Below are 14,604 nucleotides of genomic sequence, written 5' to 3' on the forward strand. Positions count from 1 at the left end.
ATCATCCAATTATGTTTATGAACTTTTTTACTAAATGAAAAAAATCTTTTTGTGTGATGGAAATCTTTGATCTAATAGACCACTACAATTTTTCTGTTAAGTAAAAAATATGATATCCATCAAGTGGCTGCCACCAGTGTTGATACACGTTTGTATACTGCAGCTGTCTAGTTCACAGATATCAAATATGATTGACGTACGCAGCCATTTGCAAAAATTATAACATCTCTCAATAGGGTGATTACTTTTGCGTCACCTGTATTTTGAGATATTTATTCTGGTAATATACATAATATTTCCTACGCTTAAGAGACATTTATTACATTAACGATTAACATATATTATGATATAGATTTACAATTTACAAACATACATACTTACATTCAATATTTTACAAGTTATTTTTCAAATTCTTTCGATATGCTATATATCAGTACTATTCGACATTTAAAAAATAATATTTAGAATCAGTTCATAGTTTGGGCGACTTTACAAAAAATAAATAAATTAGTAATATTGTATTTTGTTTATTAAAAGCATTGTCAACATTGTGGTATGGTAATATAACACTCTCCTTATCATTCATCGTTCACTTTGTAATCGTACACTTTTTATCACTTAAAAAGAGGTAGTTCACAAAGTAAACGATGAATGATAAAAAGAGTGTTATAAGAACAGATAAAAAATTGTATATGTTTAAACTTGTTTATTTAAAAAAAAATTAAAAAAAATTGAAAGTATCTCATTTATACATATACGATGATTTTTCATATAATTCCGAGATAAAATAATTAAAATTATGAAAATTGGTACTTTTGATTATGTATGAAATTTATACAGAAATGAGGATTATTTCATATTTTGTAGCTTTCATTAGCTTTGTGCAGTAACGTGATGATTATAAATTATCGATATTTAAAATTTAAAATTTAAAAACTTATATAACACTACTTTTTTCAATTCATTAAAATAAACTATATATTTTCGAGAACTTGAAATATTTTCATATGTTGATGAGAACATCTGTAGTACTCAAAACTTGTCATGTTTACATTAACAAACTCAAAAAAGTGGTTTTATACAAATGTTTCATTTTATGCATAGAAAAAAGGAGTTTTGATGAAGATTGAAAGGATTTAAGTTTCTTTTGGTAATGATAATCCAAAAAAACTATGTGAGTTTAATCCTATAATTTTGCATGTAATTACTCCGATTTTAATATATTTTTTCAATGAAATAATATATTGTTGGAATAATTTTTACAATTTTGGTTTTTTATGCAGCTAAATGTTTATTTTATTAAACTTTTAATTCGGTATCTTTAATATAGAATGGCGTTGCACATGTTATACAGTGCATTTACCAAAAAAATGCCGTTTTTCCATTCTGTATCATGGTAGAACAAATTAATAAAATGGTGTAAAGTTAAAGAAAAACAATTAAAAAAAAACAGATGTCGCTGTAAAATAAATGAATTCAAACAGTGCAGCTCCATTTAATTAGCTACTTGACATTACAGCGATTCTAAAGTAGGTACATTTAAAAAAATGTCTTTTCACTTTTCAACTGATTAAAATTAACGGCTTCGGAATTTGAGCATTATTTAAATACGAAACTACAGAGTTAAGCTCAGTTTGTATTTTGAGAACATCTGTTGTTCACAAAACTAGTCGTATTTACATCAATAAATTCAAAAGTGGTCTCGTGCAAGTGTTTTAAATACTTTTATATTTAAATACTGAAATTACGTCAAATTGTGCTGCAGTAAGTATGAACTTTTAACTCTTAATCATTCAACATTCAGTCAATTTCTACACATAGCATTAATATATTAATGTATACAGTATTATAAACACATTAAGATTCGTTTAATATACAAGATATAAAGAAATAATAGTGATTGTAATCGGTACTTAATAAAACATTGATAACACTGGCCAACAATGAATTTGTAACTGAAATTTTGATGACTGATTCGGACTAAGTTAATCGTTCTTATTCAAAGTCTATATGGTGACAAGCTTGTATCACGTCAAGTTTTGATGTTACAGTCATATTGTTGTTTGTATGGACCCCATACGTTGAAAACGTAATAGTGGTTGGTATCTAGACATGCTTTTGTCTAAGGTCTAAGGGATTTTTTTAAAGTATTGATAATTATCCGTGCTGTCATTAGCTGTCCGCTTCCGTAGTGTAATGATCAGCATGCTCGGCTACCGTTCTGGAGGTCCCGGGTTCGATTCCCAGGGGGGTCAAATAAATAAAAGTGATTTTTTCACTGTAATATTTATTTAATATTACCCTGGACTGGTACCTGAAGCGGAGGGCTGATCACCTTTCCTTCGTGTGTAAACGATCAAGATAACACTGTGTTCATATGAAGCAGTGCCCTATGCACCATTGGGGTGCGGATAAGGGTTTTATTATTATTGATAATTATGGAGTAACAGTGGAAATATATCAACTTATTAATATTGAATACGATAGCATTTTATGTTTATTTATATTTATATTTAAATAATAAGATAAACTTTCGTCAATATCAGAATTAAAATTATACATAACTAAAAAATCTGACGTGCTACAGCTATGCAAAGTGCATAAAGATCAGGTATTTTCATGCAAGTTACAAAATAAAAGTGTGAATTGTTGGCCAGTGTTATTAACGATAATAAAAAAATGGTACATTAAAAATAACAACCTTTCTATAATACATACATACATACAAATATTACATTTACTATCATATAATATACAGCAATTACCTGAAATTACATATTTTTGGGATAAAAAGATCAACTTGAACTTTTCTGTTGCTGAAATCCTGATGAAAATGATGCGGAATGCATCGAAATACGTATCACAATAGATTTTTAAGAATAAGTGGTATTAATCAAGTAAATTTTAAATTAAAAATGCAGAGATTTTACCACAAGGTAACTGCAAAATCAATTAATGAAACCTATTGTGTATTTACTTTCATAATGCATTTATTTTAAATGAAATAAAATTTAGAATTTGAGAATACGTCCAATAAAACACGACAGTGATTTTGTGATGCCTAAACTTGAGATATCGCTGTAGTAACGTAATAAATTAATTATTACGATGTCGTCATTTAAATAAACTTTTAAAAAACATAAAATTAATTTTATCATTCTTCTAACGCTTTTATGTCACAATTTAATATTATTTTTCGCAAATGATATTAATAATATTACATATTTATTATTATACAAAATATTTCCACCAGAGTAATATAAAGATATGATTTGTATTTATTAATATTTTTTGATTGTTACATTTCTGAATGAAAAATAATTCTTCGACAATCTTCTTTATTATTTTGTTTGGTCCGAGATAATAATTTGCTGATAGTAATCAAATATTTAAAAATAAATTTACATTTTACTTATAACCTATGAATAACATCTATATAATTCGAGTTGAACAACAATAAAACTTATTTTATATATTTCAGGGAGCAAACGATTGATTTGGAAATTACGTCGGGGTCACCCAATATAAGGAGAGCTATTTTACATATAATTTTCTTACATGATCTAATTATCAAAAGGTTTATTATTATATTATAGTAATCACATATTAGTATTTTAGCTTTAATCGCGCATATTACAATGAATTGAAATTATATTAATATAAAATGCTATGAAATGATAACACATGAGTCTAAACGAGGTCAAGGAAGAAGAAAATATGGTAGGATCAGTGGTCTGCATATATAAGCAGTAGAGGTAGGTAACAAGGTAAGCTAGGCACTACTTACTAGGGTAGGCAGTAGAGGTAGGTAGTAATGCAAGCTGGTACTACTTAGTAAGATAGGGTAGGTACTGGCTGCGTTTTTATATGTCACGCGGGTATTTTAGGATAGGCACTGTTTTTATTCCTAGAAAGCATGTCGCTGGGTAGGAGGTATCTGAGAGTGTGTAAAAGATGCTGAACAGAGACGTCTGCAGGTAGATTTGTCATATTATAGAATGGTTGTCAATTGAAAGCTCTGAATCAAAAGCTCTAGGCTTCCTGACAGAGCACTCTTGCAAAGCATTTTTTTGTGAACTGAGGAAAGAAATATTATTATAAGAAATTGTAAAATTTTATCGTGAGTTTACTGTGAATTTAAATTTAATAGATTTTAATGTCCCTGTCACTGCAAATCTAAATGCAGGAGAACACCGTAAATCCAAACTAATCAGGGTTGTGGCCTGTTTGGATTTGGAAAAGTTCGTATTAGCCCAGAAATTTGTAAAACAGTACAAACAAAGTACTGTACACTATAGAAGTTATGTTTACATTTCAAGCAATTAACTTTTTACATTTTAATCTTATATTACAGTACTTGAGCAAGAATACAGGTATAACACTGTATCCTTTATGAACTTTTTAATAATTTAAAAACAAAATTGGATTATAAATCATGATTTTATGTAAAAATAAATGTGTTCTTCCTGCAAATTTTTTCTTCAAATATTGTTCCGGATTTTCCAGGATTTTGGATTTCAGGTGTTTGTTTTTTCGGGGTTATACTATAAATATAAATTTGGAAAAACCACCACCAAGTTTCTAGAAGTACACCTGTGTATGCAGTGAAAAGAATTAGTTTACAACATTTTAATTGAGTCCAAATACTTTTTTTACAAATCTGGATTATCTCCAATTAAATGAGTTAATTTTTATATTATTTTTCGACATCTCATCAAAGATGAAGAAGACTATGGAAGTCTGGGCCGTCAGCCCCGTAAATGCCAAGAATTCTTCCTTAGTTAGTTCAGTTAGTCAGCTAGATCCAATTCCAACCAGACGTTGGCCGGTACACAGGAACCTCCACAACCCCGACCAGCACAGCAGACAGACACGGACCAGTGCCAGACCTTTATCAAGGGTTGAATAAACTAGCACTACAGCTTCATAATGTTAAATACTGAATTGCATTTGATACCTATCTAACATCAAAGGAAGGATTGTCACCCGCTAAATGTCACCAATCTCACTATGTAACTTCAGCCACCCAATCCAGAAGACATAAATGTCGTCAGTATGGTGAAAGACAAAAGACCGAACTGATTAAAATGATAATTTTTTTTTTCGTGTTTAAATCACGATGTTTTGATGTGTTCAACTCTGCCATGCGAGATAAAACGAACGCTGAAAATATGCGACATGTGTCAAACATAAGACCCCAGAAAAAAAGTATACATTACAATAAAACTTAATAAAATATCATATATAAAATACAAGCTATATTACAAGTTTACTATATTAATATGATATTTCTATTTTAAAAACACAACTTTTAATATATTTTTTGATTATCGTGCATTCATATTTTTTTCTTCTAAAAATAATCAGTACATAACTTATATAAAATACCCATTGACATATTATTATATTCTTGTCATTTTCAATGTTTAAAAATAATTTAAACTAATATCTTAATATGTTATACATATGTATATTGTGACTTAAAAATATTATACGTTAATTTCTTAAGTAGCATCGCGAAGTAGTACAGGGTGGCGCAAAATTGATCACTCTGTCGAAAGATCTTATAATATTTGCAAATAGCGTTGTACGTCAATCATATTTGACATCTGTAAACTAGACAGCTGCAGTATACAAACACATTTAGAGAAACGCACAATTTGTCATCCGATTTTGTTTTTGAAAAACTTTATTACTAGATAACAAAAAAAAAATTGATTGAAATATTTATTTGGACCTTTACAATTCGGACCTATACTAAGTTTCAATGCGCAATAATTTCATACAGAGTAACACGTTTTGTTAACTATATATTTGTTAACATTTTATTTTATCAAGTGCGTTATTTTGACAATTTTAATTTTTTTAAACAATAACTCATAATGGCATATTCAGAGGGTTTAGACATCGCTCACTCCTTTCAAGAACGTCATAAATCAAAAATCGTTAATTTTCAGTTGTGCATGTTTTCGGAATGCCCAAAAAATGTACTATATCCCAGCAAAAGAGGCATATTTTAACTTAATATTTACCCGCTACAGGGCAGAAAGTGTTGTTTTTGCATTTTGAAGAAAAGGTATTGTTTAATTGTTTTTTTTAACCTTCAGGTTTTACCTAAAAAGATCTGTTGCACAGTAAAAAGTTCAATAAGTGGCTTGATATTTATGTTTAATACATTGAATTATATTTTTATAACTTTAAAAACGTTCTCCTGAAAAATCAATTTTTTTGATTTATGACGTTCTTGAAAGGAGTGAGCAACATATGAATCGAATGAGTAAAGAAAGAACAGTTTTATTAGGCGAATGTAGTTAAAAATAGAAGCAGAGGAAGACCGAAAAAATACACGTCATGAAAACGGTTTTCAAATACTACTGTGGTCAGGTCAACAGTCAGGGAATCTTCGAGCATGACTGAGGAGGTTCATAAATGTGGAGGAGGCGAAGATCATTTGAAAATACAGTTTAGTGTGGCCTTCTATTCTCTCTGCCTACCCCAGCATCCTAAGTATCCTATTCGTAAATACACATAAGACTTATTGATTAATTTTACTTAACACAATTATATAGTATAAATTAAATAAATATTTAATTTAAACCCGTTTGGCATATGATTTACTTAAAAACTAAACATTTATTGTAATAACAATTTACAAATATTGTATAATACATTAATAACTAAACATTTTCATTTTTCAAATGTATGAAAAATTCACAATTCACCCTGCCATACAAATTTTTAACTAAAACAATTTGTTAACTAAGATATGTGACATCTAGTAACGATGATTTAATTTTAACATTTTATAATTATTGCTACATTAATGTAATATGTACATTTTTTAAATTTTTTATGCACATGTGCTTCATAATGTTTTTATTTTTGCTTAAAGGATTATTAATGATGGTCGATAACCCTCGACCTATTTTTTTAAAACCCAGGTGACATCTTACGTAACTGTATTTTTTGCTTTAAGCATCGTTTTTGTATTGAATGCATTAGTTTTTATTCAAAACAAATATATGGTTTTGAAAAGAACAGAGTTATTGAAAGGTATAAAAAAATTATAAAAATATTTTTAGTATAATTTATGTTCAAAAAAATCTAACACAAATATACAAGTATATTCTAGCGTTACTTCTCGCGCAGCCGGTTGCGTTCTGAATTTTTTATTTGAGAATACACCATTCAAAAAAAGATTTTGGAATATTTTAAGAGGATTGTCTGTTTGGGGTTTTTAAGCTAGAATTTCCCACAGCTAAACGTAACGTTTGTTTTAGGAATGCTTTGAGATTGTCTGTTTGGGGGTTTTATGCTACGATTTCCCCTTACGTTTATTTTGGGAATATTTTGAGGGGATTGTATGTTTGGGGTTTTTAAGCTAGTATTTCCTCTAACTAAACGTCTGTTTTGGGAATATTTTGAGAGGATTGTCTGTATGGGGTTTTAAGCTAGAATTTCCCTTACTAAAGGTCTGTTTTGAGAATATTTTGAGAGGAAAGTCTGTTTGTGGTTTTTGAGCTAGGATTTCACCTAACTTAACGTTTGTTTTGGGAGTATTTTGAGAGGATTGTCTGGGGGTTTAAGTCCTTTTACTAAGCGTCTATTTTGATGTCACGAAAAATACTTATGTTACTTCTTCTCCGTCTCATTCCTCATTGCTGAGGGTTGTGACCCTTGCAGAAGCAATGACTCTTCTCCAGTTATCCCTTGACTGCGCTGCACGTAGCGCTCCAACCACTGAGGTGCCTGCCTTAATTTGATCGGTCCATCGTGTGGGGGAGTCGTTCAAGGCTATCCTCGTTGCCACGCGCAATGTGTCCAAAGAACTGGAGAATCCGTCGGGTACAGATATTGGTCTTGGCTTATGTTACACTCTCCCCTAAATGCGTGTGCTCCCTGATCAAACACGGTTGCTCAGACTGCGCGGATATCTTTAAGCAGTTGTTCATGTGGATCTCAGAGCTGGCGTTCGAGTGGACGTTCAGCTCTCGCCTTCCGAAAGCTCTGCCGGCGAAGAGGATGCCGTTGTTGTCCGAGTCGCTTCTCAGGATGGTTCTGCAGCAGGACTCCAGGGTCTTCTTGAAGGCCACCCTGAACTCGCGGTTGAAGTAGGCGTAGATCAAGGGATTGAGGGCCGAGTTGAAGTAACCGACCCAGAATACTGCAGTCACCACTATTGGGGGACAGTAGCATGGGGTTCCGCAAAGCGTCGTGGTCAGGTACCTGAAAAAATAGAAAAAAATGGAAAAAATGACGAAATTCTCCTTTTAATACATTGAAACAAACTAACTACTATTACGCCACTTCCCCGCAGGGGTAGGCAGAGAGAACACACTCTGTCTTGCAAACATTCCTCGCCTCTTCCACGTTCATGCATCTTCTCATACACATCCGCCGATTGTTTCGTCTCTTACCTGACCGCTTTCAAGTATTTGGAATACAATTAATACATTAATGCATTAAAACGTTAATATAAACAATAAACAATGAGTGTAAATCCCTCTCCAAGAACAAGAGCCTAGTCACTTTTTTGGAGAGGAACAGCGTAACTACTATTAAGATAATTATTAAACTGAAACACTTTTCTTTCATATTATTTTTGACGTCTCATCAAAAAAAGAAGAAGAATATGTAGGTCTGAGCATTTATGGGGCTGACGACCGCCATAGGTTGGTTTAAGTGATCACTTTAAACACGTGTAACATTAAAAACGATCTCTCGAAAAATCAAGTTATTTGATATTTGACGTTGTTGAAAGGAGTGAGCGCAGAGTGAGAATTCAAAAAAAGGAACAAAGTTTTTTTTTACCGAGTAAAACTTAAAAAAAAAAGATAAAACCACACATGGACTGCCGAATAATGAGATAAACTTATTACAGAAGTGTAGAGAGATGGGGAATATTAACAGTTATGTCTATCATGAAGAAAACGGTTGAAGATGGTTTATATCGACAGCAAGTAGTCATAAAAGATTGTTACTAGTCTTCCACATCGGGTTATCACGATGGGTAGATACATATATAGACGATAAACTCCTTGATAAGCTTCTACCCGAATATATCATGTGCCTTGTCGCATTTACTACCCTAACGGCCAGAGGTGTTTCAGACATTTTTTCTTACCGCTTTGTGAGAACATTAATATGACATAAGAGCCTACATAATCCAATCTTACATGACTTAAGCTCGTCGGTGTACTGGCCAAAAATGTTAACTCAAAAATATGCAATTTCGACTTATTGATGCATATTATAATGGAACATTTTAATGGCATAATATATTATAACTGGAGAAATATTAGTTTGAAATGTCATATCGCTCACTCCTTTCAAGAACGTCATAAATCAAAAATCGTCAATTTTCAGTTGTGCATGTTTTCGGAATGCCCAAAAAATGTACTATATCCCAGCAAAAGAGGCATATTTCAACTTAATATTTACCCGCTACAGGGCAGAAAGTGTTGTTTTTGCATTTTGAAGAAAAGGTATTGTTTAATGTTTTTTTTTTTAAATCCGAATTATTTATCAAATAGAGAAATAACCTTCAGGTTTTACCTAAAAAGATCTGTTGCACAGTAAAAAGTTCAATAAGTGGCTTGATATTTATTTTTAAAACATTGTATTATATTTTTAAATTTTAAAAACGTTCTCCTGAAAAATCAAGTTTTATGATTTATGACGTTCTTGAAAGGAGTGAGCGATATTTGACCCAACGCACCTAATTATCTGGCTGAAAATTTTGTATACCTCTCAGAACATGGTCCATCACTTCATTCTTCCCAAGAAAGAACACTTCATTACTCGCCATAACACATCATTCTTCAGTAGGTAATTCCTTCTCTGTCCAAGCGGCCACCCTATGGAATGAATTACCTCTCCGCATGAAAAATGCACCTTCTCTAATAACTTTTAAGAAACGTCTGAGACATTACTATTTATCATTAGAATCCTAACTGTCCATCAAACCTCCTCCCTTAGTTTTCCCCTCTACCTCCTTCCCTAAACTCCTTTTTAACCTTGCCCTCATTATTATCATCTTTTGTAATTTATGTTTTTTAAATGTCAATTTGTAATTATTATTTTTTTAAATGTTCAAGTACTATCTACCATCTGATAGCAAACAGCTATATATGGTATCAAACGTTTTGATCAATATTACGAGTCTGTTTTTGGTAATTCGGAAGATATTGCTTTTAAGCAATAAGCCCGCCAATGTACTTATTTATTTTCAGTACATGAAGTTTAAATAAATAAACGTTTAAAGTAAAAAAAATGAGAGAATATAACTGTATGGCACAGATATCTTTCCATCAAGTATTTTTTCAGTTCAGTCATTTTGGTTCCTTGAATGGTTCTATTTTATACATATATATAAACAGTTTTAATGCGAGAAGACGATGTATGTATGGTTGAGTATATATTTTTACAATATATGTATAGGTAGTTTTAAATACTGGTCATCTTTGGTATAAAAAATCTCAATAGCTCTTAAATACTCACGAAAATAAGTTAGATAAAAATATTAATGATGAAAAACTCATAAAGCATTCGAGGCGGATTAAAAGATTATCCTTTATCAAGGACCCCGTCATTCATTTTCATCCCCTTTATCTTCTCGAGTCAGAGATTTCATCTCTTTTGAGAGGCTGGAGCCCTTATCTTGTGTGTGGCGACCCTTATACACGTAATACTCGTATTATAACTAAGACAATTATATCGCTTTTGACGTTATCGGTTTTACTTCCTTATCAAAAGCACTTACATAAATGTCATATAAGGTTTGCCAGTCGAACTAACACTCTCGAAACTAGTATTGATCCAAACTGTTTATTTGTTGCATTATTTTTTGACCCGCCGATTGTTACGACTCCTAACCTGACCTTTTTCAAGAATTTGGCATACCTGATCGTGCCATGTTTTTCTCGGTCTTCCTCTGCTCTTTTTTCCACTTACATTCACCTCATAAATTTATTTTACCGTTCTTTCCTCATTTATTCGTTCTACATGTCCAAACCATCTCTACACACCTTTCTTAATTTTATCGATAATGCTTATCTCAGCTTTGCATTCCTTCATTTTGCGGGTATATATGAGGGGAAGCATGAACGTGGAAGAGGCGAAGAATGTTTGCAAATACAGAGTGGTGTGGCGTTCTATTCTCTCTGCCTATCTCTGCGGGGAAGCGGCGTGATGGTTAGTTAGTTTTTTTTAGATAGTTATTTTTTTAGTTTTTTTTATAGATAGTTATTTTTTGATATCTCAACATAGATGAAGAAGAATATGGAGGTCTGGGCATTTACGGGGCTTACGAACGTCTAGGCTGGTTTAAGTGATCACTTTACATACGTGTAAAATTTACCAATTCTACCCATGATTGATAACCAAATAGTAGTGTGGTTGTCAATCTACGTATCAATATATGAATAGCTACGTATCTGTTTTCTGTTGCTGTTGCCTTATAGCACTTATTTTAATTTTATTGCTCTTCTCAACTTGTCCGCCTCCGTAGTGTAATGGTCAGTATGCTCGCCTACCGTTCTGGAGGTCCCGGGTTCGATTCCCAGGGGGGTTTAATAAATATAAGTGATTTTTTCACTCTAATATTTATTCAATATTACACTGGACTGGTACCTGAAGTGGAGGGCTGATCACCTTTCCTTCATATGTAATCGATCGAGATAACACTGCGTTTATATGAAGCAGTGCCCTATGCACCATTGGGGTGCGGTAAGGGATTTATTATTTATTATTCTCAACTTGTAAATTTTATAACTGTTTATGTTTTTTTTTAATTATTGTTTTTACTTTAGCTCTAAATTTAGTCTGCCTATTAATCTTCTTAACTTTTTCTATATTTTATTCTTGCTGTATACTTTTAACTCATTTAACATTTGTGAAATTTTGTAAGTGGAATATTACAATTACCTGTTTTATTTGTAAAGCATTATTGTAAACGTATTTATGTTAATATTCTGTTAAATTTCTATAAAAATAAAATAAAATAAAATGGATAGAATGGTGATATTACACGTGTATAAAGTGATCATTCAACTAGCCTACGACAGGTTATAAGGTCTGTTAATACCCAGACTTTTATATTTTTCATCAATTGATTCGGCAGACACTTTATGGTAATATCTGTCCATTTTTTAATTCAGTTTCACTTGGTACATACCACTAATTCTCAATTTTTATGATTTAAAAAAGGAATAACCCGCAAAGCCTCTATTAGAGGCTTATCTGCAGGTAGGATAGTATTAGAGGCTTACCTGCAGGTAGGATAGGGAAGGTAAACGTGAAAATACATCACAAACGTCCAGGACAATCGAAATTAAATATTTCTTTAATTTATTTTACATTTGGAGGGAATCGAACCCGCGACGCCAGTTTCGCAGTCTAGCATCTACCCAATCACGCCACGGCGCCTGTCGTGAATGAATACCTATATTCTTCTTCATCTATGTTGAGATATCAAAATGATATTTAATTTATTTTTATTTTTGTGGAGGTCCTCACCAAAAAGTTATTTTCCAATATTGTACAAAAAAATCCTTTAAATACAAATCTGTTCTGTTTAATGTATTCTATCGAAATCTCAATTAAAGTTGCGACAAAATGTGACCAGTCTTGTGTTAAACCAATATGAAATCATTAAATCGCATCAAAACGTAACAATTTTACAAGCTTAAATTTCCAATTACTTAAAATCAAGAAAAATTAAAAAAAAGTGCATGTTTACCTCGGCTCGTAACGCATGTCTGTGTTGAAAACTGTAGTGCACGTTGGTCTTCGGGGCGACCAAAAATCGCACGTGTTAGACATTTTGTGTAGTTTTGAGTGTGTAAATGGTGCTATGGTGGTGAAGGGTGGTATTGTTTGCATGCTGTGATAGTGATTGTCCTGACGAAGAGACGGGTATGTCTTGAAACCGGTAGACACAAAAATCTCGGTGAGTGGTTATATACTCATATTATCAATATTTTCATTTATTGTTTCGGCATTAACTTTGTGGTAAGACATGTTACAATGATTAAAGAAAACACTTGTTTTTTACCACTTGAGTTTTATTATAGAATACATGTTTCAGAAGTTAAACTTCCATCTTTCAGGTATGTATAATAACAAAAATATAAAATATAAAATTGTTCTATAAATAAGGAGAGGGGAAAGTAAAGGGAAAGGGTTAGTCAAGGGGCGGAGTTTGAAAACAAAGGAAAAATGGAAAGCAACGGTGAAGAATTTTGAAACAATATATTATTTAATAAATTATTATTAGAATTTAGTTTTTTTTGGATTTCTAAATTTTCAGGATAATTCATAATTTGGCCTTTATATGGAACAATATTATATTTAAATATAATATTTTTGTAAAAAAATTAAAAAGTAAAAATGACTAACCACAAAGTAATTGCTTTAAATATTAATAATATTGAGAAAACTTAAAATCATTTATAAAAGAAATGTAACGTTTTGGTGAGGACCTTCATAACTGATGTCTGATAACTATTAACAACTCTATGCTTGTGCAAGCTGAGTATTTCATTTGTTCACAATAGTATGAAATTTTTGATTCACAAAGTGATCACTCTTTATACGTGTAAACTTCGCCATTCTATTCATTATACAATGATTAAAGAAAACACTTCGTTTTTTACCACTTGAGTTTTATTATAGACTACATGTTTCAGAAGTTAAACTTCCATCATTCAGGTCTGTATAATAACTAAAATATAAAATATAAAATGGTTCTATAAATAAGGAGAGGGGAAAGTAAGGGGAAGGGGTTAGTCAAGGGACGGAGTTTAAAAACAAAGGAAAAATGGAAAGCAATGGTGAAGAATTTTGAAACAATATATTATTTAATAAAAACGAAGTGTATTCTTTAATCATTGTAACATGTCTTACCACAAAGTTAATGCCGAAACAATGAATAAAATATCTATTCATTATTATAGAAATGTAACGTTTTGGTGAGTGTCTCCATATTTACAACAGATTCTTGGTTTTAACATGCAATGTAACCAACCTACCATAAGAAGAATGGCAGCCAACATGCCAGGAAGGCTGTCATGATGATGCCAAGAGTCCTGGCGGCCTTCCGTTCCCTCTTCATCCTGTTGCAGGTGGCTGGGGGAGGCGCCAGACTGCCCCGCCCGTGGCCCACCCCTATCCCGTTTATCTGGAGGTGCTTGTCGAGAAGGAGGGCGGCCACTTTGCTCCTGGAAAAAGAGACAAACCATCAAACATGGGTTGTAACACCTAATATCATAGATGTTTGTTACATCGCTCACTCTTTTCAAGAACGTCATAAATAAAAAAAACGTCAATTTTCAGTTGTACATGTTTTTGGAATGCCCAGAAAATATACTATATCCCAGCAAAAGAGGCATATTTTTAACCTAATATTTACCCGCTACAGGGCAAATAATGTTGTTTTTGCATTTTGAAGAAAAGGTATTGTTTAATTATTTTTTATTAACAAACTAAATATTTTTCAAATGCAGAAAAAACCTTCAGGTTATACCTAAAAAGATCTGTTGCACAGTAAAAAGTTCAATAAGTGGCTTGATATTTATTTTTAATAAATTATGTTATGTTTTTTAC

General features: G+C 31.8%; 1 pseudogene; it reads right to left on the reverse strand.

The window, feature by feature from the left end:
- Positions 1 to 7,865: 7,865 nt before the first annotated feature.
- The window catches only part of LOC148304534 (octopamine receptor beta-2R pseudogene), a 168,339-nt pseudogene continuing 161,600 nt past the window's right edge, over positions 7,866 to 14,604 (reverse strand).

Source organism: Brachycentrus maculatus, unplaced genomic scaffold, assembly GCF_059751285.1.
Source record: "Brachycentrus maculatus isolate JH-2025_06_01 unplaced genomic scaffold, ASM5975128v1 h1tg000313l, whole genome shotgun sequence".
NCBI lineage: Eukaryota > Metazoa > Arthropoda > Insecta > Trichoptera > Brachycentridae > Brachycentrus > Brachycentrus maculatus.